Below are 7,477 nucleotides of genomic sequence, written 5' to 3'. Positions count from 1 at the left end.
GGTATTCCTCCTCGGATATAAAACTTTCCCCGTTCAGTCTGCGAGACGCCAAAAAGACGCGAATTTAGATAATAAACCATAAAGTTGTGCAAAATATCTCTGTGCTGCGCGTCCGTTTGATTTGCTTCATTCCTGTGGTGTAAGGACACGTTTGTGGTGGAGAGCTCCTGAAAACCGCCCCCCCTCCCTATCTTGCGCTTACACCGTGTCTACTAGCGGTGTCCGATCCCTCAGCGAATCGTTCTTTCAGAATCGGATCTCCCCGATGAATCTCTTGAACCGGTTTTAGTAAACTATCCTCACCCCGGTGAACCGAACGATTCGGTCACGAATGAACGACTCTGACTCATTCAACCGGAAAGCGAACATGTCCAAATCACAATAAGCCGAGAACAGACGAGTGAGCTGACAGTTAAGAGCCTTTGGAGCCTACCGAGCATTTTTTTTTTTGGTGGTGCGAAAAGTTACAAATAAAGCGTACTTATCGTTTTCATTAGGCTTATGTTGATCAACATACATACACAAATAAAGTAATTAATAAAATAGATAGATAGATAGATAGTTAGATAGATAAAAGATAGATAGATAGATAGATAGATAGATAGATAGATAGATAAAAAAGATAGATAGATAGATAGATAGATAGATAGATAGATAGACAGATAAAAAGATAGATAGATAGATAGATAGATAGATACATAGATAGATAGACAGATAAAAAGATAGATAGATAGATAGATAGATAGATAGATAGATAGATAGATAGATAGATAGATAGATAGATAGATAGATAGATAGATAAAAGATAGACAGATAGATAGATAGACAGATAAAAGATAGATAGATAGATAGATAGATAGATAGACAGACAAAAAGATAGATAGATAGATAGACAGACAGATAAAAAGATAGATAGATAGATAGATAGATAGATAGATAGATAGATAGATAGATAGACAGATAAAAAGATAGATAGATAGATAGATAGATAGATAGATAGATAGATAGATAGATAGATAGATAGACAGATAAAAAGATAGATAGATAGATAGATAGATAGACAGACAGATAGATAGATAGACAGATAGATAAAAATATAGATAGATAAAAAGATAGACAGATAGATAGATATAGATAGATAGATAGATAGATAGATAGATAGATAGATAGATCTGTTTATATTTGACGTACTATTAATATTCAAAAATAGACTGGTGTGCATATGATAAGCAATTGGTAGGTTTAGGAGTGTGGGTTAGGTGCATTATATGTACGCCAAAATGCGTATCATACGAACGCAAAACTATATGCACTATATAGCAGTAAATACAAAAATCGTGCTACTAATACGCATTTTCATGAGACTGATTTGGATAAACACTGAAGTGTAATAATAAATAAATATTCAAAACAACCTTGCATGGCTTCTGAAAACAAACCGTTCAAGCAACATTCAAGCAGATGGCACTAAAATGTAACTTTGTCGGATGGAATAACTTTATTAAATTATACAGTTTTGACCACGCTTAAACACTGGGTGATCATATTTCACCGGAAAGAGGTTTTTTTTGGTAAAGTTCTTGAGATCAGCAGATGCTAACACGCAATGTGAATCCCGCTAAAGATTGAACTCCCATGCATTTTACAAACACCACTTTATGGCACCGAGACTTATAGATGCAGAGTACAGATGTTCTTGTATCATCCATTTTGAGGGTTATTTGGAGGTCACCGTGTTCCGTTTTCTGCTGTTGAGTTAATCAAAAGCAGCATATCTGTTTGAAAAGGAGTTTGTTTAAAGTCGGTGTTACATTGATCAACACTGACACATGCAGCTACACACGCACACTCTTTCTACACAGTTGTCAAATTATTTAAGCAATATTTTTGCAAATCTGCAGATAATTTTTGTAATTTCCCAGACAAAAAAAAAAAAAAAAAGTCTGTCTGGGCCCCCCCGAGTTATCAACAGCTATTTCAAGTCTGTCATAACAAAACGTAACCGAATTTATAACATCCATTTTAGTGCCTCGCTAAAAATGTGTGAAACAAAACTGAACTGCAAGCTCTACCATCGCACTGTCACAGTGCTTTGTATGTTTTAAGAAGCGTGTGAGTCAGCATGGCAGTGGTAGTAGTCTACTAAGTTAACAGATAAGCCACCAAAAATGAAACTTTCTTGGATGTCAAGTCTGTAACAGGCAGGTTTGTTTGAGAAATACATTTCAGGTAGTTTAAAAATGAGAGAGCAACTATTCTGTCAACTGGTAAACAAGCTGCCATTTGTGCTGTGAAAACTATGCCAGGAGGTGTTCAGAACACTGCAGAAAACTATGTTTGTCCTTCCTTTGCACTGCAGCTACAGCAAGCAAGCACCCATGAGCTTTCAAAAAGGTTTTCAGCTTTTAGCGCCGTTGGATTTTCAGTCAAACAGAAATGCAAACTGTTAGTTAATACTATTTTCATACTGACATGGTCCAGAAATGCTTTTGTAGCTATTCTTGTATTCATCCACACTCATCGGGAGAAGCTGCGCTAGTAATTCTGAACTTGTTAGCATGAGCTTCAAATGTCAGCGTTCCTTATAAGACATAGCTTTGTGAAAATCCGTTCAGCTTGTTACGTGTGCAATTCAGGCACGAGGAACAGTAACCAGCTCGCTCATATGTGTGCTTGTCAAACCATCAAGTCAGCAGAGGTGGAAACACAAGCAACTTGAGAGTTGCCCTCTGTCAAAAAGCAGCCTTCTGCAAATAAAAAGACTCTGAATAAGATGCTCCAAAAAGTGAAGGCACCAACAGTAGCTTGGTAAAAAAAAAGTCTACAAACAAGATGCAACTTGAAAAACAGTTTCTGTTGTTCACAGGCTTACCAAAAAATGGATGTTTTATAAGTGTGAGTTGTTGCACAAAATGTATTGATCTTCATTTTACACACACAGATTGGCGCAACATTAAAACGAACTGGATAATATCATAAAGGGTCTGTAAAACAAGTGTACATGTCCTGTGGCACGAAGACATTAGCAGTAGATCCTTAAAATCCTGGGCCTATATTTGTTGGTTTAATATCTCATAGATGTGTTAAGAATTTGGAGGACAAGGCAACACTTTCAATTGTTCCTCAAACCATCCTTGAACAATTTTGACATATATATATATGTAACAACCTGCTTGATGTACATTATCCCGCTTATCACATGGGTTCTTGCCACGTGTAAATAATTAGATACGAAACATCGATTTAAGTTAAAATACTAATTTAAGCTGCAAGATGGCGCCAAACTGTCAACGGCAGTGGAGTAATATGTGTAATTACTAAAAGTCAAGATGATCCGTAGTACGGATGAGCCTGTGTTATTAGTTTTACCGGTTGTTATCTGGGAATAACAAACCTTGACTAACCAATCAGAATCGGGTATTCCACGCAGCCGTGTATCATGTATAATAAATTACTAGCACCTCAGAGCGAGCAGACAAAACAAAATAAGTGCGGTCATTGCTTTTGGAGGTGGATGCCTGGTGGATGTTCAAGACAGTTCTAGGAGGCAAGTATTTCTACACAGAAATATTTCGACAGACTGACCATGACAACATTTCAGATGCTGTGAAATGAGATCGGTCCACTGGTTAGTCAGGTTTTGCAAGTCAGATGGAATTTATTTCCCGTCATTTACATTAATTAAGCAATCGTAAAATCTTTTTTCTCAATTAACCAATTTTTCTTTGAAATTTGGGGTTTCCATCAATTCTTTCTGAAGCGATACTTTGAAATGAGCGCGCTGTGTAGAAGTATCGATCTGGAAACTTAACTACAGCCTTTTGCTATGAAAAGAAGTTTGTGGTCTGCAGCAATCTATAGACAGGTGGTACTTGTCAAAGTAACATCTACATAAATGCCTGGAGCCAAGGTTTTCCTACAGAACATTGAAGGTTGTAGTCTGTATGCGAAACTTTTCAAAACTTTGTTTTTACTACACAGCTGTTGTCTAAATGTACCTTTAGACCTTGTCAAAGTCACTCAGATCTTTTGGCTTGCCTATTTTTTTGCTTCCAAAAAATGAAATTCAAGACCAGACTGTTCACTTGATGACTAGCATATCCCACCCCTTAACAGGTGCCATTGTAACAATGAACTCAAATGTTATTCACCTTACCTGTCAGCGGTTTTAATGTTGCAGTTGATCAGTTTATGATCCTACAAGTCAGATTTGAGATGAATTTTTCTGATTTGAAACACATTCTTGACAAACAGTGACAGAGATTTTCTCTATTAAAGTAGACAAGAGCTGTACTGTTGGAAAGATGTAAGGCCAGGAGTGAGTTACAAATATGGTTAAAGGTTGAACGGGCCTTAGAGGGTCTAAACTGAAAAATTAAGATACACATATAAGGGTCCTCATACGCCTCTATTTTTTGCATGGGCCTAAAAAAAAAAGAAATATTCAAATGCGAAGGCAGGACGTCAGCTGGAACATTTTTTTTCGCTGATTGGCTTTAATTAATTGACACAGTTTTGTTCAAAGCACAAAGAATACATATCAAAACCGTTCGTTATTATTTAGTAAAATGAAAAATATGATTAAAATTAATCAAAAGAGCAAACTTACTTAAGGCCAGATTCGTTTTTTCAGCGCTGAAGGCAGACGAAAAATGAGCTCCTACTCCAGAAATAACCAAATTAGTCTTAATTTATCAAAAGTCCTCAAGGGGTTTGGGTAAAAATCAGAGCTGGCAGTGGAATAAAGGGGAAACTCAAGAAACTAGCTCAAAAACCCACAATCAATCAAGCAGTCAGTCAATAGACCAACCGCTTTGTCGATACGTTGTTTGTCTACCTGTCCATTTACCTCACATTCATCAGCCGACTTGCTGCTGTCATCGGAGTTCTCCGTCTTTCTCGCCTCCTCTTTCACCCTCCATCTATCTGTCCATCTACCTCACCGTTTTCTCTCCTTTTAGGCATTACATTAAAAATGCAAGTTACAGTGTTCTGTTCTCACTCGAGTTGCTCCTCCGCAGTCTAGACGTCAGATGTTGACAGCGTAATTGGCAATTACTTGCCATTTCGCTTTGATCCACATCTTTAACCTTCCAATACATAACATTTACTGCAAGGTTATTTTCCTTTGAATAGCAGTAAATATGAGGATGCATGATTTCTGTAGTAAATTATAACCTCAGAGTGGACCGCAATAATGGCCTATCATATCATCAGCCTTAACATGAATTTATCTTCACATGTCCTCTCGTGAAATGAATAAACCACTGAGGTCAAGGTGAAACAAGGAATCTCTACTGCACTAATATCATTTTGGAAACTTAATACAAAGTAAATGTGCTTTAGGACACCCAACAAATGACTGTGAACTCATTCCTCTATTGTTGCAATTTGATATTCATATTTAATGAAGGAATGTATTTGCCTTTGGCTTTCATACACCAGGAGTGGGGAGTATACATAATGGTTTTAGTTATTTATAGATGAGTATGTATATTGGACTTATACCTTATGATATGGGTATTAATAAAATTACTTATATATAATAAATAAATAATAATAAATATTATTATAAATAAAAATAAATATATAGATATAGATATATACACACACACACACTCATTCATACATGTATATGTGACCCTGGACCACAATATCAGTCTTAAGTCACCTGGCCATATTTGTAATAATAAATAGATTGCAAAATTAAAGATTTTTATTTTAAGTAAAGATGAAATCATATACAGAAATATATATCAAAACTTAATTTCTGATTAATAATATGCATTGCTTTTTTTCAGATGATGATGAAAAATTACCCCTATGAATCTTTTGTGGTCCAAGGTTACACACACACACAAACATATATATATATATATATATATATATATATATATATATATATATATATATATATATATATATATATATATATATATATAAATAAATGAGTATTTATCTATGTATTTATCTATCAATCATCTATATACAGTACCATTATGACACAAACCACTTGCTGTTATTGTTGTATGGTTTGAAGCGATTGCAATATGATTGCAATGGACTACGTTCTCATACTTCCCTAGTCCTGCTAAATAAGTAGGGTCAGAAATAGAGATACCAATCATCTATTTAAACCTCACATAACAATGTGTTTTGTGTAACTCTCTGTATACAGCTGTTATTAACATCTGCCTGGGGTGATCTGATTACAAGTACGCTGCTGAAACAGAATGTCTTTCACATGCATCTCTGGTGAGTATTGTGTTAGTATTTCACTGCATATTGATATTAGACGTTTTGTGGAAATATATATGTATGGCTTGTTTTCTATTAAAGCAGAAACTAGCTCTTTTTTTGTCACAATGATTACATGTTGTATGACTAGAGGGTCCTTCAAAAGCCGCCTGAGTTGCATTAGCATTTATATTACATATGCAACATGTCCAAGAAAACATCCAAATGCGACCAGATCGCAGCGTGTTTCCAAGACACCGGCGTTTAGCTCCGTCCGCTAATTGATAAACGTTAATGCCAGGTGTAAATGGGGCATATGAGTGGTTGTTTAGGAAATGGAAGTAATGGATTGTTAAGACGTAGCAGGCCAAATCATACTTTCTGTCATTAGCGTCAAAAACACGTCGAGTCCAAGGGACAGAGAGCGTTCACTTATTTACCGCATTAGGCGATGGTAGAGTGACCGAATCAACAGACAGTCCTGCACCGCCAGCCTGTTGTGCCGCCACCTGGGAATATCATAATGGTCCTGCGTTTCGGTTTCAGGTAGGAGGTTCAGAAAACTGCCAAATTGTGAAAATGCCCATCTGTCATGTCCCTACGTTTATCTGCTAGGGAACAAGAGAGGCTTAAGGAGCGATGGAGAGAAATGTACAGGTAGAGGGGAGATAATAAAGCGAGAATTACAGGTTAGACATGGGTGGTTTTAGAACAGAGCCACTGGATTACTATGAGGATATCTACTCCAGCGATGAGCATAATAGATCTTTTAAAGTGCTTCCTACAGCAGTTATCAGAGCTAAATCATGACCTATTAATGAACCATTAGCTGTTTAAGATTGAAAAATTATGCTCTTCTGATACAGAGAAAAGTGCCAGTCTCTAGACTTTTTGAAACGATTTTCACTGTATAAATAAAAGAGCAAATTGCAGATGAGCGAAGACAAATAGGCAGATGAAAATGGTAATATTGCATTAGGGAGGCTGTTGCAGATAACTGCAACTGTTGCAGAGTGTGAAAAAGAGGAGATTTGGATTAATCGCTCGTGGAGAGGGGAGCGATCAGTAAGCAGCGCACAGTGATGGTAGGTGGATACGCCGCATTTGGCTGTTTCCAGTCATTTAAACCTTCCGTTTGAAAGAGTGTCTTCTAGGAGCAAACACATACCTCTTGGGAAAAAAAAAAGAAAAAGTTAACTTTAATACTTTAGCAAACAATAATAACCACATGTCCAGTGCT

This window comes from Puntigrus tetrazona, chromosome 8, assembly GCF_018831695.1.
Source record: "Puntigrus tetrazona isolate hp1 chromosome 8, ASM1883169v1, whole genome shotgun sequence".
Classification (NCBI taxonomy): Eukaryota; Metazoa; Chordata; class Actinopteri; order Cypriniformes; family Cyprinidae; genus Puntigrus; species Puntigrus tetrazona.
This window is presented reverse-complemented; position numbering follows the sequence as displayed.